This window comes from Oenanthe melanoleuca, chromosome 17 (genome assembly GCF_029582105.1).
Source record: "Oenanthe melanoleuca isolate GR-GAL-2019-014 chromosome 17, OMel1.0, whole genome shotgun sequence".
Lineage (NCBI taxonomy): Eukaryota > Metazoa > Chordata > Aves > Passeriformes > Muscicapidae > Oenanthe > Oenanthe melanoleuca.
The window spans coordinates 1,787,168-1,813,838 of NC_079350.1; the positions used below are offsets into that span (position 1 = coordinate 1,787,168).

Below are 26,671 nucleotides of genomic sequence, written 5' to 3' on the forward strand. Positions count from 1 at the left end.
CAGGGTCAGTGATAGACACTCAGCTACTGCTTTCACCAAAAAATACCGGGGAATATGGGAAGAAAACATGCAGTTAAAAAACGAGGAGGGAAGAAACCAAACCCACTGAAAACAAAAACTTTTTGTACCAGAAACAGATTGAAAACAGAGAGGAAATTAGCATTTAGGAATGAAAAAGCCTATTCACTATCGATGTTAAATACAACACCCGGGGAGAGAGAAGCTGGGTTTATTTTTGATAGCAGCATAAACATTAAAGATAAGCCAACAGCATTTAGAAAATATGGGTGCAGTACAAAGGCTCATGTGATGAGAGCTGTTTTGCTTTTAACCTTGACCTGGAAAACCTCTTGTATGACAGAGTCTGTTTTCAGTGGAGTCAGTCCTGCCCAGTTACTCATCTTATTAGTGATAAAAAGGCCACCCAAGTTGTTTCTGCTTTGGAACGATGGCTGGTTTTCAATCTTAAACTTCAAAGGAAAAGATCCGCCCTAATATATCTGTCTAAGGACCTGCACCAAACTCCTGTCATCCCTTATCTGGTTCAATCACACTCTTCCCTAAAACAACAATCCTTACAACTGTATCTCTGTTTTTCTAGAAATGATGTACATATACCCCCAAATATTTATCTACTTGCCATTGATATAAATGAAAATACTTATCTCATATTGATATGAGATAAACACATATCATGTCCTACCCACAAATGGAAAAAACAGCTGATTTCCAGATTGGTTCAGCATGTCTACAAGCCCAGTAACACAGAAGTATAAACCGCATCAACCACAATCATCGAGAGGGCTCAGCGATCACAGAATCACATCTCATATGTGTGTCACAAAGTATCAAGACTGAAAACTGTGAAAGCTCTGTGAAGTTCAGTCCTGCTTTGGATGTCTGTTCACGCAGTCCAGGCGTGTCCAGAGAGCAGAGCTGCAGGCCAGTGCTCAGTCTTTGCAACTTCACTCCCTTAATTTGCAGCCAATAGATACTGCCAACCCCATAGGCTCAGTGACAACAGGATTTCTTTCTGCCCCTTCTCCCTCCCAGCCCACACAGCAGAGATGCCCTGCAACCAGCTCAGTCTCCATTCCCACAAGCACACACACCTTCATTCACAACAAAAATGTTGAAGTCCAGATGAAATACCAACAATCCATTTTGATATGTAATGTTACACCACGTAACAGAGCAGCAGACTTCACATGACCATTTAGGGCATCACTTTAATTAGAAACTGTAATTAAAAGCCCACTGAAGGTTGGTAATATAATTTGCTTCCAGGCCTTCTTATTTCATGAGGAATGTTCTGTTGGGTCAGATCAATTCTCCTGTGGAGCCTGGCACTGTCCCTCAAAGCTGTGTTTACTGCTATGAGTTTTGTCATGGCCACCAGAAAAGTTGTACACATTCAGCAGTGGCCAGATGGGGTGAGAACACACCCAGAGCACTGAGGGCAGCACAGTCTGCACAGCAACTGATCTGTCAGGAGCACCGAGCTGCGCTGCTCTCTGTCCTAAACAGCACCTAGAAATATAAGATTTAGGCACTCATATTTACAAATGTTTCAGGAAGCTGCTGGCCTGCACGTCACCTGCCTGCAGACACTGCCCTCAGGCTGGCTCTGGCCAAAGCAGGCAAGTGTGGGATGGCAAGTGTGACAGGGCCACAGCACAGGGGCTGCCAGGTGAGCACTGCTTTGTGCAAGAGCAATTCACGTGCTGGCTTAAGGAACACTCTGTACCACGGCTCTGCAAAGCTGAGACACCTCAAACAATAAAGTAGAATCAGAAAATTAACAAAGAACAGCACATATTGAGACACGCACTCTTTATTTTAACCTAGACCTTTGTTGTTTTTAATAATTGATAGAAAGTAACAGATGACTCACTAATTGCACTTCTAAATTGTAACCCAACCTGGAATCAATCACACACGGCATAACTTCTGTTCTTATTTGAAGCTAAATCCACCACAGTGCCTGCTCTAATAATTGCATTAGTCATAACCTGAAAGTATTTCCCATGTCCTTTGTTGCAGTTTTGCATGCTTTTCAAGCTGATCCTCATCCCTATTGCTTAAAACATCTCTGAAATGCTGCCCCGCAGAGCCTGCTCTGGGACTTGAGGAGCCCTGTGCAACATTTCGTGGTGTGATTCCTTCTCTCCTGGTGTCTGATTTTCCTCCAGTACCATTTTAGCTCCTTTGCTCTAGCTCAAAGTCAGAAAAGCATTCAGGGTTGCAACAGATACTAGCAAGCACTGTGTAAAACTTGGTAAAAAGTTAGGTACACAAATGAATGCCAGTATAAATCATAATATAAATCATAACATCTTTTGTTTTGCAGCATAAATTCTCAGTTTTTAAGTAATCTCTACACTTGATACTCACCTACTTGATTGTCTCCCTTCTGTGCCTGGGATACACTTTACAATAAAAATTAATACAGATCTTGTAACAATTTTTCAAATTAAAACTCTTTGCTATATCAATCTTATGAGACTAATTTCCCATGTAAAGACAGCCTTTTCTATGAAGATTTTTAAAGGACATGCACATAAAGTTATTTTTTGCAGTTCAAAGTATGTCCTCAGCTACTTTGCACAAATTCCATTAACTTTAGTATATGTCTAAAGGCACAATTTGAAACCCAGAAAGAACTGGGTCACTGGACAATGGTAAGTCTCAAACAGAGATTTCTGCATTATAACAAGAAAAAATCCCTCTTCCCTTGCGCACTACAGGAACATTGCCATTTGTCTGTAAACAATACTAAACACTTGAAATTTGACAGGCTGCATTTCATCCTTGCTCACTTAGGGGTTTCCCCTGTCCTGTAGCTAATAGCCACTTAGTGCTCAGTGCAGAATCTGAGGCTGACAGTGCATCCCCAGTGCCCAACCTGCTGCACAGCCAGAGCTGCCTCACTCCAACCTTCACACGGGCACCACCCAGCAACTCCTTACAGAGAGCCCTCGTTTGTCTCAGGGGTGTAGGTAACATTCAAGCACACATGACAATGTCTTAACTGTTTCTAGGAAAAAAATTGAAGGAAACACACATTATTTCCATTGTAGCTATATATTTTAAAAAGTATTTCTTTCTATGCCAGTATTTTGTTCCAAGAAAGAGCATAATTATTGTTAATTACTTTAACTCTCACTATGGTGGCTATTACTTCCATGTTGCTTTTGGTACAATTCAATCCCCATCTTTTATTGGCTATGCTTAGAGCTATAAATTCAATTTTCTTCCTTTTTATTCCACAAAGCCTAAAGACAGATGTTAACTTTTTTCCAAGCCTCAGATGTTCTTTTCCTTGTTAAATGTATATGCTTGTACTGCAGCGCCAAAGCTCTTCCAATCTCCTGTATTCTAAATTAATCCATCAATCCCCTTTCCTCTGTGCTTTTGCCCTTGGCAAATCATTAGCCCAAGGGAGAACTCAACAGAAAAATTCAAGGCTTCACTCAGACCACAGCTGAAAACATCTTTCTTGTACCTCTGCAATAACTTTACTACCTGAGGTGCCATCTCTTGCAGATTTTTCCCTCCTCGCTACATTTCCAGCTGCACTGCACAGTCACTCATTTCACTGCTGCCCTTTCCCATCCCACCATCCCCCCAGCAGCCTTTCTCCAGGCTGTGTTTGTGTTGTGTCTCTATTTGATGCAATCAATTTCAAATAAAACTGTTCTCATGTTAAGTCCTTGGACCAGTCCTTGATTTCCAGCTATTATCTTCTGCCTCTTTTCAAGGCCCACAGTAATATTTTAAGGTCACAGAGGAGATTTGGCTAAATTCATTCATCACTTTGAAATCTCTCGATTCAAGACATGAAAGCAGTAACTGAGACTCATCATGTTTGTTTCTCCTTTCAATCCTCAAACATGACAAGATAAAAGTCCATTCCAAAAGCAGAGTAATGTATATTCAGAACCAGGGTGACACTTCATCCATAGGCTTGCAAAAGAGTACACAAAATGTAAGTATAATTGGAACAAGGTGCAAGTAAAGTTATTTATGCACACGTGCTTTCCCCTTCCACTCTAATGCTGAAATCACCCTTTTTGATGACAGTTACTGTTTCACTTCAGCACCAGAAATCTCCAGATCTTACAGCCTTTGGCCAAAGTTCCCTCAGGGCTGCTTCAGCACAGCACCTTGTATATTGATTATTTTGGAACAGCACTCCCCAGTCTTTCATCTGTATAAAATCAGTTTTGAAAAGTATAAAAAGTGATATCAAATACGATTGCCATGCATTTGTAAGCTGGAAATTGAGTTTAAAAAGGCACTTAACCTAGAAAATCTGGCAGAAATTCTGAAGCTCTCAAATGACTATATTGGCCATTTGAGTGTTGAAGCACACGGAATACTGAAGGGTTATGAAGTTCTGTAACTGTTCTTATGTAATACGTAAAAAAAAGAAAGAAAATCCATCAGATTCAACCCTCTCTCCTCATACCTAAATGTCGTCAGGGCTGCTCTGGGGTGCGATGAACACCAGCTCTGGGAGCTCTCTCCACCTCCACTGCACTGCCCATCTGCTCTAGAACAGCCACTTGTCTGGGACTGGGAAGAATTATTGCAGGAAGCTGAAAACTAAACCCCTTTATCTTGATCTCTAGAAGAGAAAGATGGAAATCATTGACCACCACACTCCTTGAGCAGACCAATCTGCCCAAACTCACCATGAAGGTGCCTTGATTTGCCCTAGGCCACTGAAGATTCCACATGGAGCTCAAGCGCTCATATGGAAACCCTATTCTTCAACTCCATTTAGGAACCTGCTCTTTCTGCACTGTTTTGGATTTGGCAGCGGGACATTAAACCCACCAAGGTCGCGCGCTGCGTGAGGGGCCGAGGCCCGGCAGCGCCCCTGCCGCGGCCCCCTCCCCTCAGCGCTGCCCGGCCGGGGCCGGGGCTGCCGGAGCTATTCACGCTCGTGGCCGGGGCCACTGTAGCGCCGGCGCCGCCGCATTGCCGGTGCCCGGCGCGGAGCCCCGAGCGCGGCCGGGGCCGGGCCGGCCCTGCCCTCACACACCTGCCCGGCCCGCGCCCTCAGCGCTGCGCACTCTGCGCCTGGCACGCTCGCGCCTACGCCGTTTACGCGGCGGGAGCCCTCAGGTGCGGCGCCCGCGCTGACGACATTACGGAGAGTCCGTAACACACACCGACCTCTCAGAGGGGCTCTACGCAAGCGGCGTTTCCAGGTGCGGCTCGGCCGCTCCCGCCCCGCGCGGCAGCGCCGCTCCCCAGGCGGCGGGCGGGACCGCGCGGGGAGCAGCGGCCGCAGGTATGGAGCTAGGCGGGCCGAGCCGCCCTACGCCGATTCTGTAAGGCTGCGCCGGCCTGCAGGAAACGGCCGCGTCTCCGGCGCTACGGAGCTGGCGCAGGGCGAAGCGGCGCCCCGTACGCAGTTGGCGTAGAGCGCTCTCAGGTGCAGGGAAGGGGCGGGCGCGCGTTGCCCGGCAGCCGCAGCCTATGGGGGCGCCGGGCGCGGTCACGTGCGCAGCCCCGCTCGGCGCTGCGGAGCCGGAGGAGCCGGACGGGGCCGCGGAGCCGGGACGGGGCCGCGGGGCAGCGCCGGGACCGGCGCCGAGCGGGGTGAGGCGGGCGGGCAGCGGGGAGGGGTCGGGGCGGCAGGCGGCCCGTCCCCGGGCACCGCTCCTCCCACTGCACCGGGCACTGCGGGCAGGAGGCAAGGGCAGGACACGGCGCGGGGGGCGGCGCGCGGGGGGGGGGGGGGGCGCTGCTGCGCGCGCGGAGGGGCGCGGTGGGGCGGGGGGGCTCCGCGCCCCGAGGGGCCGCGGGCGGGGGCGGCGCGGAGGGTGAGGGGCTTGGGGCTCGGCGGCGCCGTGCGCGGGCGGCCGCCCCTCCGCCGGCTGCGGTACCTGCTCGCGGAGCGCGTTACCTGCTCGCACCTGTCGGCGGGGCGCGTTACCTGTCGGCGGGGCGCGCACCTGTCGGCGCAGCGCGCCGGTGGCGGCGGGGCCGGGGCGGCCGGGCCGCTGTGCGCGGTGTCCCCGCGCGGTCCCGGCCCCGGCCAGGTGCGGGCTGGGCGGCTCCGCCGGGGCTCGCGGCTCGGGGCTCGGCCCGAAGTTCGCTCCGGCGCGGTCGGTTCAGCGCCCTCCGGCCCCACGGGGCAGCCGCGTCCCTCCGGGCCCTGGGCGGCTCCTGGCTCCGAGCGCACTCATCAGTGTTATGGTCCGTGGTTTGTTTGGGGTTTTTTGCCTCTTTCATTCTGTATTTGCTTTGCACTGGATTTTGTAATCATTAACCCACTATTCCATCTGGAAGTGAGAGCGTGGAAGGGATAACCAGGGAGTCACATGCCTGCCACTGAGTAGAGTAAAACTTGAGTTTTGAGTCAAAGTGGAAATATGCATTATCTGGCAAATGTCTTATTATTTATTTACATGGCTCTGAAAATGGTGCCTTGTGATTTACAGAAAGAAGAGAGTGAGCATTCCAAGCAGTTCCTGCACAGAGTATGGTAGAAGAGAAAATTTATAACGTGAGGGGTCCTAGATACATTGAAATTATTTTTTTTGTATATCTGTGTCCTCTAGTTTGTTACCAGTTTTTAAAAGTTTTATTATACTTTGTCGTGACAACTCAGAAATGCTAAGCACGGTTAAAGCAAAGAAAGATTTAAGTGGGGATTATCATGAAGGACATCAGATATTTCAGATCTCCAGTTCCAAAAATATTTATGGAACAGTAAGTTAATTAAAATAGCTGGGCTATTTAATTTAAATTAAAATACTTGTGTTCTAGCAAACATTTGAAGTCTGGCCTTCTAGGGTAAAGAAAGAAAATTTAAAAAATTCCCTCCATTCACGCAGAATACTTTAACATCTTTGGGAAGAAAGGAGAAGAAACGACTGTTTACAGACTTGGTCCAGTTTTCTTTGATTTTAAAGACATGGTAACCATTTATGAGACCTAAAGGAAGCAGCAATGGTGGCAGAGGAAGGAAGGAGTATGGGGCAGTGCTGGCTACTTGGAGGGGAGGCCTTAAAACTTTTGGAATGGGAGGTGAGGAGGGCCTGGCAGTGTCTCTGGAGAGGTTGCATTGCTGTGCTCTGGTGTTTGCTCAAGGTCTTTGTTCTCTCTCTGAAGAGCAAAAGCCTTTTCCAAGAATTTAACGAGCCCATCTCTTCCATGGAAGGTGTACGAGCTGGGTTGGAGTTATTTCCTGCCACTGTAGAGAGGAAGGAAAAGTCTGTTCAGCAGACTGCAGTTGGCTATAGCTTCTACTAAATTCCTGGTCATTTTTAGGAAGTTAGACTTGTCTCTGGAAGTTCTTGCTGTGTATAATTTTCTTCTGTCTGAAGCTTTCCAACCATTTTCCTTTGCTTCATGTTGTGGAGAAGAGAGGGTATGATTGCTAACAGTGAGGGTTTAGTGTTTTCAGTTCTGTTCCTCAGAATCTCATCATTGATGGTGCCAGTACCTTGCTTTGGCATCTGTAGTTCGAAGAGAATCTTTAGTCTTCTTGTGAGTTTGGTTAGTCCTGGTTTTATAAAGGGCTTTATTTGCACGGGCTGTTCATCCAGACTCGTTTCTGCTGAACTGTTGGCAGTATTTTTCATCTCTGCACAAAGAAGATGCTGATAAAGTGCCAGTTCTTGCTTTATGTGGTTGACACGCTACGTACAAGGTGGAAATCTAGGACTTGATTTCTTGGGGAACTGGAGAAAGAGTCCACATAGAAATACTTGTGTGTTGGGAACTGGGGGAGCCCCAGGGGGAACTGGTGTCAATGCTGCCCAAACCTGGCTTCGTGGCTTGTCCTGGAAGGAATTTCAGACACAGCTGTTTTCAAACCAAAGGCTCAGAAGTAAATGAGAAGACAGTAAGCAGCTGGAAAGGTACAGCAGAAGATGGCATAAGGCAAGCCAGACCTAAACATGGGAGAAGTAAACTCTGGTGGATCTGTAGGTTTTGGTGACTTTTTTTTCTGACTTGTACACAGTTTTTCCATGGATGTTCATTGAATTCATTGCAATGCTTAAGGTCGCAGAGCTCTTTTCTTTTGAAGCCCCTCTGTTAATGTTCCTCAAAAGCCTGTGGGTGGATTGAGATTTTTCTCTTTTTTTTTTTTTTTTTTTTTTTTTTTTAAACTGTGAAATCTTGTTTGGAAATAAAAAAAATGTAAAAAAAAAAAAAAAAAAACAAAAACCTCACTGTAGAATCGTAAAAGCTGCAGTTTTTCCACATTGCTTTGTAGCCTGGCATGTAAATAGAGCTCTTTGAAGAGCACATCCATGGCTGGAAAGGGGGAGTGGGAAAAGGCTCTGGTTGGTTAACAAGCTTCTGAGTGTGTGAAAAGCCACCTTGAACATGCTTGAAGTGTCTGTTAAAGCATGGAACTCTGTCCTGGCCTGGGGTACATATACCTAGAAGTGGCCAATGTATCAAAGTATAAATGTGGAAAGAGTAGAACAGTGGCAGTTTATGTATTTTACAGACTGGGCTGCCAGGGGAGCTCGGGACAGGTAGGAGAGAGGTGCTGGGATGTTCTGCCTGCTGAGAGAGATGCTGGGGGGTGAGGATGCAGAGGTCAGTGTGCACCTCTCTGGGCTCACCTCCAGCTCTTGGTGAGTTCGGGTTTATGGGTCTCTCACCATGCCAACAGCAGATTTCAGCACTCTGAGCTCTGTACCTTTGTATTGGGCTGGGGAGAGCGAGGACTTTTCTGACAGCGGCACACGAGGAGCGTTTGGCTGCTGTGGTGTCCTGGATTTGCTGTAGCCCAGCAGAGTTGGCAAGTGAAGGTTGCTTTGCTGCTGAATATGCTGCAGTGAGGAATCAAAAGGAAAATTCCGTTTAAAGCAATATATGAAAAAACTGTTAAGAGATTTAAAGAACAGAAAAATGCAAGTCTCAAATCCTTCTGTAGAAACCACAGTTTGACTACGTTTGTTGTACGTGCAGTGTGATTTGAAAAACAAAAACTTTGTACTTGATGTTTAAGGAAGAAAAAGCCTTACCTGAAAGGCAGTGCTGGTATCTTTTGTTAAAAGCAATAATTGACACAAGCTACAAGGCCAAAGACAGTTCTTTGCACTTATGTAGTTTTTCCTTATGTGCAAGTTTTTCACTGAGCACTGATGACAGAGAACAGTGTCACAGTTCATCTGTGTGAGCTCACAGAGGGACAGTGTTCCTATTTAATTTCTTTGAAAACCTCAATTCACAGCCCTTAACAAAAAACCTGCAGAGGAATTCTTAGAATGAATGAGCAAGTAAACATCTTTTACTCCAGATTTTTAGACTTTATTTAGTAGCTAAATTACCTTGTGTTCTGGTCCTTTTACTCTAGTCATCATGGAAGAGGAGGGGACAGAATTCTTGGAGCCCACCCCACATTGGTTTGTTGCCCTGTGCTCCTAGCTGTGCTGTGCAATGCACATCCTGACCTTTCTGCTAATTTCCTGTAAGGTGTCAGAATCTGGACGACGTGCTGGCTATACGGGAAGCCCAGAACAAATTCAGGGTCTGTCATTTGTTCTGCTGTTTGTGAAGGCTATGTAAAGCATGGCCTTGGGCTGCTCTGCTGCTAAACCAAACAACTCTGGGACTGACCCAAGGCTGGATTTTCCATGCAGCTAAGCCAGGCTGCTATTTCTTTGGGCCACCTGCACATCTGCCCATTGGCTTCTTTATAAATAAAGACCAGGGATTAATTAGCAAATCCTTAGTATTGGTAATTACTAAGATCACCCCTATATTCTTATGTAGTTAATTTTTCTATAACTATGCAAAACTTTGCAACTCTTCTGGAGCAAAATATTGTCATAACCTGCTGGTAACTCAAAGGTGTAAGTGGATGTTGAAGAGGAATATTCTTACTAAATCAGTTTTAGGGATTTTTTTGGAATGTGGAAACTTAAGTGATCCTGCCACATGTGTTGATTTACACTAGCTCCCTTATGTTGTGGTTTGGCATGCTATTTAAGAGCCCTAAGATGCTCCTGAAGATTGACATAACAAAATGTAAATTATATGCTGTTTTACTAAGGTCTAATTTATCTGTCGTAAGGTTTGTGTACCAACAGCACTGAGCTCTTCTTACAATAATGTTTCTCTTTCATGTAATGCCTACACAGGGGAATTAAATTACCCTTAATTGTATGCTTAAAAAGAAAATAAAATTGGGGTGTGTATGGCTATGCCAGTAAATTAAATTTTGCTGCTTCTTGTTCTTTTTGTGCATTTAGTTTAAATTGTCTTTATTGAAAAATTTTACATTTGAGTACCTGGTTGGGAAGAACAGTCTTACTCGTGGGTAGCTGTGAGATGTCACAAAACTTGAAGAAATCTTCTGAACCAGAATTCATATAGATTTTAAAGCAGAACTTGACATTTGGCTTAGCAGTAAATGAATTCAATGGTGAGAAACTGGTGTTGCCCCATAGAATCTGCCCCCCAGTAGGAGCAGAAAAGGGCAGGCTGAGTTTAGGGCCTTGTGCTTTTCTCTTTTTCCTCTGGTTCTTGGGAGGGAAGACACTTTGAACACATTTCTAGTTTGACTTGGAACAGATTGGAGTGTTGGCAAAGTGTCTTAAATGTTGGGCCCTCAAGAGTCTTTAGAATTCCCTGAGACACAGGGATGGTGTTCCGTGGTGAATATTCCTCCATTGATCATGACCCTAAACCAAATGTTCCCTGATGCCAGCTCTCAGCTGCCAGGATCTGCCTTGTGGAGAGGCCAGCACAGCCCACGGGTGTGTGGGAAGCCCAGTCCCACAACCTGTGTGCAGCCAGTTTGTGCTTCCAGAAATGAGCTTTGGTCAAACACTCCCTCAAGAGGCTGAGGGGCCTAAGGCTGTGGGCAGGGGCTTTTTGGGCATAAAGCAACTGATTCCTTCCAGCAAGATTTTGCCAAAAAATGATTTACCATAGTTCCACTGACATTGTGAAATTAATACATCTTTTTTAGTTTACATTTTGCAGGGGATGGGTCCCGTAACAGGATTGTAGTAAGTCATGTTTCATCTTGAAGGAGGCATAAAATTTTCTTCACTTGTTGCAGGGCTTTGTTTTTTTTTGTTAGGATGTAGCAGCCAAAGCATGGGTCCCAATTTAGCCCTCTCCAAAAACAAGGTATCTTTCTTCATAACATGAACTAACACGAAATCATAAATGTGTTGTCTCGCTCACTAAGGAGACTAAAATTCAGCAAGGAAACAAGCTGACATGCTGCACTCCACTGAATTTAGTTGCCGTTGTTGAAATAGGGGATGTTTTAAAATTGCCAGCTGGTACATACCTGAATAAAGGTGTTTGATTTACAAGGCCCTTTCACAGCCTGCTTAGCGAGACACTGGCTGGACCAAAGATATCACCTGGAGACTATATGTCAGGACAGTATAAATAGATCCATTCAGCAAATAAATTACAACTTGTATTAAAAAAGAAACTAAAAAGCATTTGAGTTGGCTGTCCCATGGCAGTCAGCTGTGCTGTGTTCCTGACAGAGTAGGAGCATGATCATCAAGGGTCCAATGGTGGCACCTTGTGTGTCTTAAAGGTCCATGGGACTGGGTGTTTTGTTAACTGTAAAACAAATGATATCAGTGAATGGGGAAGTGCTGACTCACGTGTGTTAAGGTTGATCAGTTTTGAAGCTGAATGCACGTAACAGCTATTTGTGTGTCCATTCTCTGGCAGTGGTGGCAGTGGCCCAGCCTGTGTGGCTGCTTTTCCCAGCTGAGGAAGCTGTGATGTTCTGACAGGTGTGACTGATGCTGGGGCTGGTTGAAGACAGCCATTTCCCAGTGTGAAGACAAGGAGACAGATTAGTAATTTATTCCTATTTTTGATACAGCTGTGCTGAAAGGAGCAGCTCTTTGCATAGGGAAACTTGTTATTTTTCTCCAGTTTTGGGGATTGAGTTTGCTCTGTCACCCTCCTGCTGCTCTTCTACTTTTCCTTCTCTGCTTTGCCTGATTGCTGTGTGTCTGATGGGACAATCTGGGGGGATTTGCTTTAATGGAAAAGACTCTGGAGTAGAAGGGGAAACTGTAGGTGTACAGGGAGTGAAGTACCAGAGAACAGACACAGCTACTGGAAAGCTGAGGGCTGTGGTGTGATGGAACAAGAATGGAGCAGGGGTCTCCAGGTGGGATACTTGATGGGATTTCAAGAAAACAGACTCAGAACGTTTGGATTCCTACTGCTCTTCCAATCTCAATCTCTTCCCTTTACTCTGATAGTTGGTATAGCTCAACAGACAATAAGGGGAAAACATAAATGTCCAAGAACTGATTTCTCCCCACCTGTGCTTTGAAGGATGCCTTTTCCATGTCATAGGCTCCCAGTGGCTGTCATCTTTTCAGAGAGCTAAAACTCTTTGATGAGCAGTTATTCCATGTCCCAGTGCTCATGATCTCTTGATTTGATGGCTAGGTAATTGAACTTGGCAAATAGATTAGGGCTTCTTTGGTTACCCAGTCATGCTGTCCAAGTCTTCAATCATGCAGAGACTTAATCTGCTCCTTTATAGTGCTCAGCTGTGCCATCTGGGTGACCTTAAGAGCATCACTGGGGTTGAACTGCAGTGTGTGGTCAGTGGGGATGGGGCATAGGAGAACTGGGAGCACTGCTTCCAAAACTGGAAATGGGTAAAACTCTTCAGCAGCAGCCTCTGAGCAACACTGTGTTCCAGTGAAGAATGTCTGGCAATTAACCTGCAAGTATTGATTAGGGCAGCATTTGGCCTCTCTTCAGGTTCTGCTGCTGACTTACCACACAATTTCATTTCTTTGTGTTTGAAGTTCCCCCTATAAAGATCTGAAATGTTTTCTTGTCTCACAAAAATGTCATTTTAAAACCGGTAATAAATGTACTCTGGTAAATATGGTGAAAAGTGTTCTAGAAAAGCCAGGAAGAAAGGCAAATACTAGGAAAAGGGCAGGGAGACAAGACTGATAACTTCTTTGCTTCTGGTGGGTGAGGGTGAAATTGGTGACTGCCAAAAATATGAGCTCAGAGAAGTAGCTTGTTCTGCTCTAAGCCCACATCTGTACACACCTCCTCATCTCTACAGATGGCCAGAAGGCTGAAGAGAGAACACAGTTGTCTAAATTTGTGTGAGAGAAAAGAATCATGACTCCCACCTTGGAGGCACATAAGAACCTCCTGTAACTGGGGGGTTTTCAACAATTTTAAAAATTTAGTTGAATTTTTAGTCTTAGCAAATTTTGTGGAACCCGACTCTGAACTTTTAAAATTTTAATTCATGTTAAAATATGGTTGTCAGGAACTGCAATCTTTATTCCTTCAAAACGTGCCTGCTAAGGAATATATTTGATCCAGAAGTCATCTCTGCATGCTTATACTTTAGCAACGTAAAGGATGCTTTTCCACTTTGGAGTTCATAGTTCTTCATATTTCAGAAACAACTGTCACAGTCACAATAGCGATGGTGCTATCTGGATAAATCAGGATAAAAGGCATGAAGATAAAACCAAAGTATTTTTGCTTTCATGTTTTTTTTTTCTCCTACCATTAGTGTGAGAATGAGATTGTCTTTTGCATTGAATATGTTAATATGATCTGCTTTATCTTTTGGGGGAATTCAGTAACCTTCCTTTTGTTAGCTCAGGAGATAAAGGATATTTTTTAAAGCAGATAGTTGGGAGTCAGTACTATATAAGTAGTGATCTCTTGACCAAAAAGCTGTTTTTGTGGATGTGGCCTTATGTAATAAACTAATAAGAGAGCAGCTCACAAAGTGCATCTTTGACAGGTCTCTGATCAAGCCCACTCTTTGCAGAGGGGTTGAATACTGAATGTCCCTGAGTGGTGACTGTAGATACTGTTCGCTTCCACCCTGATCACTGAGGAACCTGGAACTGGAAACCTTGTGAGCCTTTTAAAAACAAACGAGCAATTTTGTTTAACTTTTTGCTGTGGGTCAGGAGCCTGAGCTTCACGCCAAGTTTCATTTTGATCCAAAGTAACACTGCAGACTGATGGAAAAACTCCTGTGATATGGAACTGATGAAACTGTGACTGTGAAGGTGCTGTGATTTATTACAGCAGATTCTTAGAAGGGGAACAAGAGATGTCCTGCCCTAAACATCCTTCAGTAAATGGTAATTCTTACCAAGTGTATAGGTGAAATAATTTGTGTTCCTTCATATGGCTTCTCCATTAATGTTAAAATAGCCACGTTACAAATGGATCTGCTCTTTCTGTGTAGTTGGGTGGTTACTGGCCTCTGTTTTGGTTCCCTTTGAGATGCTTCCAAGTGTGCTTTTAGTGGTGCAGCAGCAGCCCAGTGCCACTGTCATAACAGCATTCCAGCCTCGGTGAGGAGTTGCAGTAGCACCACACACGGGTGCTTTGGTCTCATCCTTCCAGCACTGCATCTACAAAACTTTCTCTGGTGCCTTTTCCATGAAGTTTTAGAAGGGAGCAAGTGTGCCAAAATAATATTAAGGGTAAAGAGGATTCAGAAGCATTTGCAGAGAAATGGGCAACTCCAGAGTTGAACTGAGCTGATTGAGATCAAAGGATAGTCCAGGAGAAACTGTCAGATGTTCCTTCTGGAGTATCCATTTACGGATGCTTCTGCAGTTACTGCAGGGTTTGAATATCATTGAACTGGTGCTTCTGCAGTTGCTGTAGAAACTGTTGGCTCAGGCTGTCTCTGCAGCTCTCCTTCAGAGGAAGGAGTGCTCTGGGAGAGCTTGGCTGGGCATGGGACTCACTGGTACTGTTTCTTTCACATGACGATCTGCAATCTTTATTTTAATACAAATCCCTTGGCTAGCTTCTTTTCTTTTGCTTATAAATGTTTGATCTGTGTGTGGTACTTGCAATAAAGGAGTCCTCTTGTGCCAGAAGAACAAAGACTTGCTTTCTGTTGGTGCTGGGCACCACTGATTTGCAGTAGCTGCCTGGTTTTAGTGCCAGTTTTAGCAGGTGCACCTTGTCTCAATGAGTTCTCTTTGCCCTCATCACACAGCACAGTAGCAAGTCTCATGCACAGTCTATAGAAGACTGAATTTTGGCAGAGAGCTGGAGTTCAGGATTTACTGCACTTCCCCTCTCCTTTATTTCCCTTGCTCTGCTTTCATTATTTGTGCTCCTCTTGTTACAGCTGGACTAGGTGATCGATGTAGGTCCTTTCCAGCTGACAATATTCTAACAAAGTGGGAAATATCTCCTGAAAAGATCAAAGTAGCCATCCTGAACGCACTCATAGGAGTTATAAACTGCTGTTGGAGGGCTGCAGCTCAGTGTGGAGCAGCCTGGAGGGATCTTGTTTGAGGGGTGTGGTTTGGGTGCAGGCAGGGGAAGCCATATGGACTCCTGGTCATCTGGGAGTTCCCAATGGTTTTGCTGATTTGTAAGAGAGATGCTCTCAGACCCTTTCCATCCTTTACATCTCATTTTGGGTGTTTTAGATGGTCACTCAGTATCTAAAGTGAAAGCTGGGTTTTGACTGGTTGATTATTTTGTTGGTTTTTTTTAAGACAGAGAGAGAGAAGAAACTCCCTTATCCTCCACAGCCCACTCCTATGTCAGTTGGAGCTTTAGAAAAACCAAGTGCCAAAGAGAACCTTTGGGTTTTTTCTTCAAAGCCTACAATGTGCCAGAATGTGGTGAGCAGAGTGCTCAGTGCCGAGGAGCTGCCTGCAAAGCTTCCCCTTATCTTGCACTACCTCAGGTCCCTCGATAGTGTTCTGAAGTGTTCTTGTTTTTTAGCTCCTGTTCTTTCTGAGAACAGACTGTGTGTGTCCTGCTACCTGACATAAGAGGGGCTCCATTGGCCTCTTTTGAAAAAGACAAAAGGTTCCTGAGTCTTTGTCAGTTTGACTTTCAAAAGAGCACAGTGCTCAAAATATTTGATGCCTGAAAGTAGAACACGTTGTGAATTAGGTTCCTGAATTTAATCATACCATATTCAGATATTGAATTGCTAATTTGACTCTCATGAATGGACAGGTAATTGTTGTCAAGCGTTTCCTGTGACAGTTTGCCAAACTGACCTGTGAGGAACTCATGATCCTGCAAGAGAGATTGAATAACAAAAGCAGTCAGGAATGCAGTGTCTGCTCAAATTAAACTACTGAAGCCTAAGGAGGTGGAAAGCTAGAAAAGGGAAGAGGATGCTCTATGCTTGGTGCTTGTAGTAAATGAAATACTTACCCTGTTCCAAGTGCTGCCACTGAGTTACTGTGGCCCTGGGCAAGTAATTTGAATTTTTGGGCAGTGGGATCACTTCCCCATGGAAACAGCACAACATTTACACCTATCACAGCAATTAGAGAAGTGATGTTTGAAATTCTTGTCAAAATCTTAGGTCTGATTTTGATTTTTTTGCTAATAAACGTACACTGAAACTTGGTTACTGCAATCAAAATGGAAAAGACTGAGTAATGTTTTTTCAGTCTCTTGTAAAATCCAGCATGGAGGTTGCCATCTCCCCCAGGTTAGCAAAGGGAGGGTGGGCAGTACTCTCTGGTTGCTGGGACACAGAGAAGTAATATCCAATATTTCTTTGGTTTGTTATGTCTGAGCTGTTTCATTCAGTTTATTCTTTGAGATGTTGAAAAACACATTTTATCTCTTGAGTGGCTGCAGAAACTTTGCAGAGTTTGCCGGTTCCACAAAGCACCTTGGTGACACCTGCATGCTTTGATGTCATTGCATTATTTAGGAATGAGATCAGTCTAGAAATGCAGTATATTCTCCCCATGGTAATGGGAAAAAATGGCCACAACCATTTGGTAGTGATTCTGTAAGTGGTGTTATTCACCAAACTGTGCTTATCCTTCAGTAGGGAGAATGTTGGTTCCTCTGTCAACTCTTAACTTTCATGGCAATATTCCAAGAGGAGAAACAATACTTAAGTTTTGTTCTTAGCACAGAGATAAATTGAATGTCTCTGTCATTTGTCTGAAACCATGTGATGAAAGGCATGACTTTTTTTTCCTAACAGTTTTGCAGAGTAATAGGACAGACTTTGATTTGGATTGTACAACACACGTGCTGGGTCACTTTAAAGTCTGCCAAGTTCTAATTTGCAATTTCTAGAAAATTTAGAACAGAAACATCTGTGTGTCTGCAGAAATCATGCTTCTAAATTAAACTTCTGTATTTTGTGTTGATAAAGCATGAAATTGCCTGGTAATATTTGTCCACTGAATTTCAGGGATAGCCTTTCCTAGTGTTGACAGTGTTGCACTGGTGATTCTGCTGTTCTGTTCCTGGCCCTGCAGTGTGTGAATTATAAATGCTTTAGAGCAAAATGCTCAGTGAAAAGGTGTTAGCTAGGTTTAATTACTTTTTGTTTGTCAAAACAAGCAGCAAACCTTTGCAAGAATGTTCTTTTACCTTGTTATTGTTTTCTTCAATGTATTTCTGCAGTTAATAAATAATGACCTAACTTTCCCAGGCCAGTAAGAACTGTGTCTGAACACCCTGTTACAGCAAGTGTAGGAGTTTGCAAATATCACTGAGAAAGCCCAATACAAGGACTTTTGTTTCCACAACAGAGGAGCTGTGCAAAGTGAATAACTCATAAACCAGCAGAACCACGTGCTTTCAGTGCACCAAGTGTTTATGTACTTTTTTTTTTAAATTATTTTTTTTCAGTAATACAGAAGTGTCAGGTTATAGAGATGAATTTTGTTTAACTGTGGAATAAGATAGATTGATGGCATTATAATCTGACATTCTTATATCACTAAAAGTATAGTTTGCACAGAAAACCAGGTAGGTTCAATAAGAGCAGAGTTTAATATAAGGATGGTGTTGACATGCACACAGATTTCCACAGGTAGCTAAGCAGGCAATAAAAACATTTACAGTCTAATCTGGACTGAGGGATGAAAGGGTTTCTGTCTCACTCCCACCTGAGGAGAACACCCTCAGTCTGTGGCAGCTGGTTTCTAATCCTGGTTTTGATCCTGCCTTGCATCCGGAACCGTGTGCTCTCCTACCCTGACAGGCTGTGGCTTCCCAAGTGCAACTCCTTTTGAGAACTAAAATAAACCCCATCAGTGTTGCATTTAGGCACAGGTTTCCTGTTATCAGGGGAACTGAAGTGGCCAGACACAAATTGCAGCTAATGGCCCAAAATAAACTAACTTTGTTTCTCACTAGTCTTTCCCTGGACAGTGATTCCAAGTGTTACTTTTAGCAGCTGTAGTGCATGAAGGGAGCTCTGGGGAGAGAGAGCTCTGTTGTTGTGAGCTGTCCCTGCAAGGCTGAGAGCACTTGGAATGCTGCTATTGATTGGCCAGGCTGTTTGCTCCTCCCGGAGAGTGGGGTCTGCCCCTGCTCCAGGAGCTGCAGCAGCTCTGCCACACTCCCATGTGTGTGCCAGCCTGCCCAGGGGGGCTACTGACCTGCCCAAGGGGCTTTCTGTGGCTCCTGGCAAGTGTGGTGCCTCCCAAGATGTTGATCCTCTTGCTGTTCAGAGATTTGCTGCTTGATGCTGGTGGGAGGACAGGATGTGGTGGAGAATGCAAAGGCTGAGGAAGTTTCTTCAGCAAAACAAGAGCTGGAAGTGTATTTGGTGGACTTGTGAGTGGCACAATGGAGATGACATCACTGTCTATAAAGAGAAATTAAACTAATTAATAGCCCTGTAGGAAATATAAAGAAAGAGGTCAAACCAGCGAAGTTGTGTTTGTGGTTTAAAAACACCATCCACCTGGGACTGATGTGTTTATCCTAAGAGCTCTTTTTTCTCCCCCCAGATTTCATTTGAAATTCAGCAGATATAAAAAGATTAACTGTAGCTTCTCAAGTTGGAGATCAATTACTTAGCAAAGTTCTATTCTCCAAAGAGAACAGAATACAGTGTATTTTGGACAATACTGGAGAATACAGTGTTACCTCATTTAACTTTTTTTTTTTTTTTTTTTTTTTTTTAATTTCACTGACCTATTAAAATAAGCAAACAAAAAAAAGACTGTGGAATTAATTACTCATTTCAGGATGTTCCTAAGGATAAGAGTAATAGATAGAACTTAGGCTGAGAAATTAATTTTGTAACCTAGCTTGTGGTCTACAAACTGAGCATTTCCACCAGTGATGGTCCCTGCTGAAATCATCCTTTTCTTCACTTCCATGGCTGTACTGTGCCGTGCAAACTGGAGAGAGGAATAATAGATGAGTTTTTCAAGTGAAGTTGGCAGATCTGACAGCACATGCATGCAGTGGAGAGCTGCTGAGGCAAGAGGATGCTGGACTGAGCCCATTGAAAATATTTTTAGACTCATGGTTTTCCAGGGAAACAGGACTTTTGTTTTTATTTACTAATTCTGTACATCTCTAAATATGTTTGTGGCTCTTTTTCTTTCTCTTAGCCAAGCTGGAACTTTCTCCTACAAGACCTTGTCCAAGGCAAATGGTGGACTTGGGTCCCAAATGGCAGTTCTTTCCCTGCCATCTCACCCTGCTGTGGGGTTTTACTTTGATGGATGCTGTTGCTGTTCTGAGGCTGAAAATGGATGGCAGCCCCGGGTACCCTTCCCCAGAGAGAAACCCCAGTGCCCTCTGAAGGAGTGCTGGTGCTGGGTTCTGAAGGGTTTCAAAAGAGCCAGTTTTGTTCTCTAAACAGCCCAAGATTTTAGTTACAAATTCTGTTTCAGATCTTTCTGTGGCATTGCATGTTGTGACATTGAATCAAACTTAAAATACCGCGGTTGGATGCGTAAAAGATGGCAAGAGAAAACACTCAAAACCTTAATCTTTTAGTAACCCAGAAACTTTTACAATGTGTTCTTTGATAAAACAGCCAATTAGTCAGGAAGTAAAAAATTAACCTGAACTTGTTCAGGAGTCAGTATGAAACTAAAACACGAGAAAAGTCTGATGGAAGATGTGCACTGGCTGGGAGCACAAGAGCTTTTTACACAATACTCACAGAGTCTACTGATCTTCCATTCCAAATCCTTTTAAATCTTCTTTCTTTAATTAAAAAAAAAAATTTTAAAAAGGAATAAAAAAGAAGAAGGCACTGAGGCAGCAAGACTGACACACCAGAAAATGCATTTCAGGGGAGAGTCATGAATGTTTAAACTGGCTGAAAGGCAGCCAGGCACAGAACCAGGGGGGTTTGCAAGACAGGCTCTGTATAATTGACATCAGGGAAGAAATTCTGGGGTGAAACTTCCTTAAACTTCATCGTTCAGGGTTGCAGAAATTTTAGTCAGAAGGATAGCTTTTATTCTTAAAGACTTCTTAATGCTTTGACACTTCATGTAAACACTGGGAAAACACAACTTTCAAAGATGTGCTTGCATTGTGTTATTTGTAAGAATTACTAAATTTGTTTTGTTTATAACCAGAGCTTTAGAGTCCATGTTGCTTTTCTCTTTCCTCTTACTAATTCCCAGGATATGCATTAGTCTGGGCTGCAGGGCAGGGGACAGACAGTGGAGCCAAAGTTTAGCTGTTGCCTCATGGAACTGATGACAAGTGCAAACCACCAACATGAGCAGATCCAGTGTTACTGTACGGCAGTTTAAGCTCCAGCCTCCTTCTTTTTGTTGAAATTGTATTTTATTTATTGCCAACACAGAGGGAATGCCATGCCATGCTTCCCAGCCTTTTCCATGTGTGTGCCATTGCCTTCTTGGTGGCAGTTCTCCCATCCTGGCTGAGTGGCTGGGCTGCAGCTCGGGTCCACCTGCAGAATCCCGTCTTCTATGGGATATGAATCACAGCAGCAAAGAAACTGGGGCACTGCAGCTATTTTGGTGAAGCTGAAGGGTGCTGGGGAAGGAATGTCCCTGTTCTGAATCTCCTCGACATCGTGGCTGCATCCTGTGGTGGTTTCTGGACCAGGGAAAGCCTTGCAGGTAAAGGCAGTGCTCATAAACCAGGTACTGGGGAGTCTCTGGGACCTTGGAGATGTGCAAGGATTTAGTGCAGGGTGTGATGCAGGACAGGGCTGGCGTGGTGAGGACCCAGCATGGCACAAACTGGGTGGAGGAGGTAGAAGTGTGATTCTCTTTTGGAGAATGTGATGTCATTTCAGGCATAGATCCAGAATTTTGCTTAAACCAGCTCTGTCTCTGGGAAAATGACATTGCAGATGGTGAGTGTCATTTCAGTGTAATGCAATCCTATTATTAATTTAGTTAATTTTTCAACTGTAAATGAATGCTGTCTGAGTTAAGAATTTCAGATGATTTTGAGTGTGGATGTCACATGACTGCAAAGTACCTTCATGTTTCCTTTAACCAGTTTAGCCAGGAAAGCAGGAATGCAACATTGAGGTGTCTCAAGTCACAAATCAGTTCAGTATTTCACAGACACTGAGAATCCAGTGGTGGTTTCTGCCTTGTCTCAAATGAATACTTTGCTATTCATTATTTATGTACTATCTAATCTATGACTTTTTATTTAAGACACCTGCCAAGAAATGCACCCTTTAAGATAGTTTGTCTTCTGCAGTGCTCAGTTTTACAGGCAATTCAGTTTTGCATATTTCTTACTGTTTGAACAGGAAAAACATTAAACTGCTCATGTGTCAGTTTGTTATTTAAGTGTCAGCATACTTTTTTTAAAACTTTTTGCACTTTGTGTGTCTCTAGTCAGTCTTGCATCTTGACACCCACATCAGGAGGTGAAGGCAATTTCAAAATTATTTCATCAGAGACCCTCTATAGCCCTGGCTCTGCTGGGGACTGTGCAGGTTTCAAGGGAATGTGAAGGCAGATAAAAATCTAGAGGGAGATGTTAAAAATCTATGTCAAAAATACCTCGAGGTCCGCAGCTGCTCTGAGACCACCTGGTGAGTGTGGTGAATACCTTCCTGTCCTCAGGAGTCTGTAGCAGGTTCAGTCCCAGGAGGATTTATATTCTTTCTAAAACTGTTATCTTTCTCACACATTACAATTCAATAGCTGCAGTTATTTCTACTAATGTCTATTTCTTCCTGAGACTGGATGGTGTGATTCGGTCTAAAATAGAGAATTTTTTCCCTGAAAGGATTGCATATGTGCTCACACAGTGCTGCTGTTGTTCCTTTTTTAACCTTCCTGTTAGGCTGGTAATGATTTCCCTTTAGACCATCTTTTACCTTCTTTCCAGGAGCTAAAAATATGAGCTGCACTCTGCACATCCCTGTTTCCTTTACCTTAATACATTAATTTAGATTAGGCAATTGCCTGCCTTTGATTCTTCAACTTCTTTAATTACTGTACCAGTGTGATTTCTTTTGGCTCTTTTTTCGTTCCTTACTCCACAGTGGAGAAGCATCCATGTGCTCACTGGTTTTCAGCTGCATCTCTGACCTGAGGGTCCTGCCTTGGCACAGATGGATTCTCTCCAGGAGCTCTCCAGGAGCTTCCTGCACGCTGACAAGTGGGCAGCTGTGCTCCTTGCACTGAGAGCGTTGTCAGAGCTCTGACTCTGGAAGGTGACTTTGATTTCTCTGTTCTGATGGTTACATGTGCTGTGGCTCCAGATCTGGTTATCTAGTCTGTGCCTGTCTTTGGCACTTAAAGTTGGGTGTGGGGGCTGCCTGGCAGGGGCTGCTCCCAAGAGATCTCCAAGCACAGGAGAAATATTTGACTGAAATATTGAGAACTGAACAGGCAGGAGCAATCACAGACTTCAGTATTTGTTGTGTGAAGTCTGAGAGTTTGCCAGAGGAAGTACCTTTTCAGCTTCTAACTATAGTGCTGCTTTGTAATTATTCATTTGGATGGAAAATTTCAGCCTTCTAAAGGTTATCCCAGATGCAACTTTGCCAGGAAATGCATTACATGGAAAATAATAAAACTCCTATGAATACACAGTCTCCAGGTGAAACTGGATGCTGAGCATACTGCTGGAAGTAGTCTGAGCCTTGTTATATATGTGTCCCAGTGTTACAGGGCCCTGCTTTCCACAATGCTGCTGGGGCTCTGAGTGGCCAGGATTTCTCTTTGTGTGGTGGGGAAAGAGGAAGTTCCATACAAGGAGCTGGGATTTTAAAGAATGAATATCTGCACAAGGCACAGGTCAGTCATATTTTGCAGATTTCTCTGCCCTGTGCTCCTCTCTGAATCCTCATGAATTGTATTTCTTATCTGTTCCCCCCCAGTTTGTTGATACTTTTAACATGACGGAAAACTATTTTGATATTTCTCTGTCAGTTATTTTGACATTAATCAACACTGCAGATCTTGTTTTGTTTGGTGTCTGGGTACATCATAAAGAGAGTTGCTGAAAGAGTTCAATTACAATATCAGCATCTCTGCCAAATGTATTGAGCTGTTCTGAAAAGCGGCTTGTCTTTTCTGACCCAGATACACAGTTTCCAACTGTGGGAGATGCTGCCAGAAAGACTCTTGGCAGAAGGCCAGCAATAAAATTATACTGCAGAAAAACACAACATATTTTCAGCAGCACTTTGTGTGGTGTGATGAAAAATTACCTGTCTCCTGAATGCAAAGCAGAGGCTAAAATAAACTTCCAATGTGAAGTTGCAAGCCTCTCATTCTGACTTTTGAAGGTAACAAAAACTGGTATAAATTCTGGTTATTTTCTAATTACTGTGTTGGATAGATACTCACATGGGCTGTGTTAAGATACTCATTGCTTCGTTATTAGCAACCTCTGTTGTTCTTGCTGCCGTGTCAGTATAAACTCTGTTTGCTCTTGGGGTGCTGCACACTGCAGTTCTCCTGGGCAGACACTGCTGCTGGGATAGACTCAGAAGGTGGAGGATGTTTTTAATACCTTAGCTGAATATTGTTAGCATGTGCCTTCTTGATGGAGCATTTAAAACCAGTTTTCATGGTGTTCTACTTGGCCTGGCGAGGAGCCTGGAGAGCAGCTCACTGAAGTGAGGGGTTTGGAGCTCTGGTGTCCAGTGACCCAAATTTCCTCTTCTTTGTTCACCAATAATGCTTCTGTGCAAGGTGCTGCTGCAAGGGGATATTGGGGTGGCAGACACAGTTCACCATCTCCTTGCTAGAGACTCACAGCACCCTAATTCTGGTATTTCAGTCCCCATGGAAGGCAAGTACTTGTTTCCCCTGCCTTTTCACCTCCTTGTTCACAGGCATTTGGAGGTAGCTGAGCATATTCATCACCCCTGGCTGTTTAACTGCATGTCCCCTGGGAATGCAGCTGCAGATGCAGGAGTATCTCCTACTACAAAAGCCTCATCTGAAATTCTTTTTGCTTGTCTCCAGCCAAAGCATAAACTTCCTCTGTGAAGGATGCGATGTTTAATGGAAACGCTGCTACACTGTCATGGTGTTTTAATAACATTTCTAATGTGTCAAATCCCCAGTGATTTTAAACCACACTGCAGACTCTGCATGGCTCCACTGTGACCTGGTTTGGAGACAGAGATTATTTACTGGTGTTTTATACTTTAGGGGCACATGATGCAGAGCAGAAGTGACTTTTTCAAGGTCACCAGGGTCTCAGTGGTGCAAGGAGCTTCCTGTACAAGTTTCCTTGCAAGTGTGGGTGGCTGCCCCTAGGTAAGACAGACACACATTTAAATATTGTGCTTTTTAGTCTGAGCATCAACTGTTACTTCCCTGAGGATGCAGGAGCAAATACCCTGCTATAGTCTGCTAATGGAATGAGGCTGCTGGGTTTATGGAATTGCTGCTCACTTCACATAATGCTTTCTGATGTATTTGGTGCTGAGCTATGTTATGCTGCCTTCGTCCATATGGTTGGAGCAGATTTGATTTTGGTTTTCCTTAATTTAATTCTGTGTGCTGTCAAATGTACTTTATTCTGTATATTTTGTCTACACTTTTATAGTAAACTCCCTCCTGCTTAGTGCTTTTGTTGAAAATGTTCTCTCAAAGTCTGAACTAAATTAGGGTTTCACTCCTATGCGTGTTTCTGAAATATTCGTAGGATGCTAATGACTTGGAAGACATCATGTATCAGCTTCGACTCAATTCTCAGGATTTTTTTCCAGCTTTCTGAATTTTGTGATAAAGATCCCTTTGTAATTCATCTGTTTGTGACTTCAGCCATGCACTGCTGAAAAAAGGGCAGGTAAAGGGCTCATAAATACCTTCATCCAACAACCTTTACTTGTCACTGAAAACTGAACCTGTCTTGGAAACAAAACAACAGGTCAGTGCTCCACACACTGCTGAGGCAGAGTACAGAGAGGTGCTGGTGTTTTCACTTCATCAGCCCAGCAGAGATTAACCCCCATTGTGGCTGTGACATTCATTTCCAGCCTGGTTTGGATCTTCCAAGACCCTGAGAAGCACCTGGCAGGGCTGCCCTGAGGAGTAAGTGTTTGCAGAGCCCAGGGAGGCTCTCCCAGACTTCAGCAGCCTGCTCAGCACTCAGTGAGCACCAGAACTTGCTCAGCCAGCTATCTCTGTCCATCTGCTTGCCTCAGCCTGGGAGAGCTGATAAGCAACAGCTTGCATAGTCTTGGGAGGGAGGCCGGGCTGGAGTGTTGCTGGAGTCTGGAGACATTGTACTGGGCATATGCTGAAGTCAGCAACACATTGCAGTGCCCTTCTCTCTGCCTGGAATTGCCAAGTTACAGCTACCACAGAAGATAACAAACTGAAAATGTGAAATGTGGGAGTGACAGGGAAGAAGAGTAGGTGAAGATAGCTGGAATTCAGTTTGGAGAGAGAAATAATTTGAAATAGATTATCTAGAAATGTGTCTCATAAAAGTCTCTCTAGTTTGTATCTGCTGACTCAAGTTATTATTAAAAAGCAAAATGACCTTGTAAAGAGACTGGCTGGTTCTGGAGATGGTGAAAGGTTGTTGAGTGTGGAGGAGCTTATGACTAGTTCACAAAATAAATACTGCCCAAGCAGTGATCTTTGCTTAGTTTTCCTCCCAGCTGCCCCTGTCTGACTTCCAGGACTCTTAGGAGAAAGAACATCCCCTTTGTTAATTGCTTTGGGGAGCTGTTTGGTAAAGTGTTAATACACTTTGGTGGGCACAGAGCCTCTGAGATGAGAAGTGGGGTCAGTCAGGGTTTTCATTACCTTGATTTTCCCAAGTATTTTTAGTATGACTGCACTTAACTCTTTTGGGGTTTCTTCCTTGGCAATTTTTAGCTGCTGGAACAGACAGGTCCCTGCACAGTGCTCTTGTCTGGCTTTTTGTTTTACCCAGTTCTACATCCTCAGTTCAGTGGTGTGACATACAAACAACTATCAGGCCTTTGCTGCCAAAGCTACTGGTCCTGTAAACCTGCTTAATTTATTCCTAACCAGGGAAACAGGGAAGCAGGATCTGCTGTTACCTTTTCCCTTGTCACATTCAAATCTCTGTGGGATGCAACATTTTAATTATTCCCTGTCACATCACAGGTTTAAGTATCTCCTCAGCTTTCAAGTCATCTCACCTATCCCTCTGCTGTTGCCAAACATGCTTTTAATCTCTAACAATGTCAGGCTTCTCTGACACACAATATGCAAAGCATTGCTGGAGAAGGGGGGTCAGCATTCAGGAGAAAAGGAAAACATTTTGTGTGTGTGTATGTGCCAATCTGCAGAAATTTACTGACTGAGTTTCCAATTGCTTCAAAACGTTGCTGGAGAGCTGATGCAACAATATGTGTAGTGAAAGGAAAACAGGAATTTTCTGCAAGGACTGGAGTGTCTTGCTGTGCAGTGAGCTTATGCTTCCCTCTCTCACATTACCTGCTCTGTTATTCTGCTCTTCTCTCTCACAGAGC

The 26,671-nt window shown here is 44.1% G+C and overlaps 1 protein-coding gene across 5 annotated transcripts in view; it reads left to right on the top strand.

Annotated features, from left to right (window-relative positions):
- Positions 1-5,507: 5,507 nt before the first annotated feature.
- Positions 5,508-26,671, top strand: part of STRBP (spermatid perinuclear RNA binding protein) — a 58,477-nt gene continuing 37,313 nt past the window's right edge. For all 5 annotated transcript variants that reach the window (XR_008841756.1, XM_056505461.1, XM_056505462.1 and 2 more), the window contains exon 1: positions 5,508-5,613. The gene's annotated coding sequence lies outside the window, so the exon portion shown is untranslated. The remainder of the gene's footprint in view (positions 5,614-26,671) is intronic.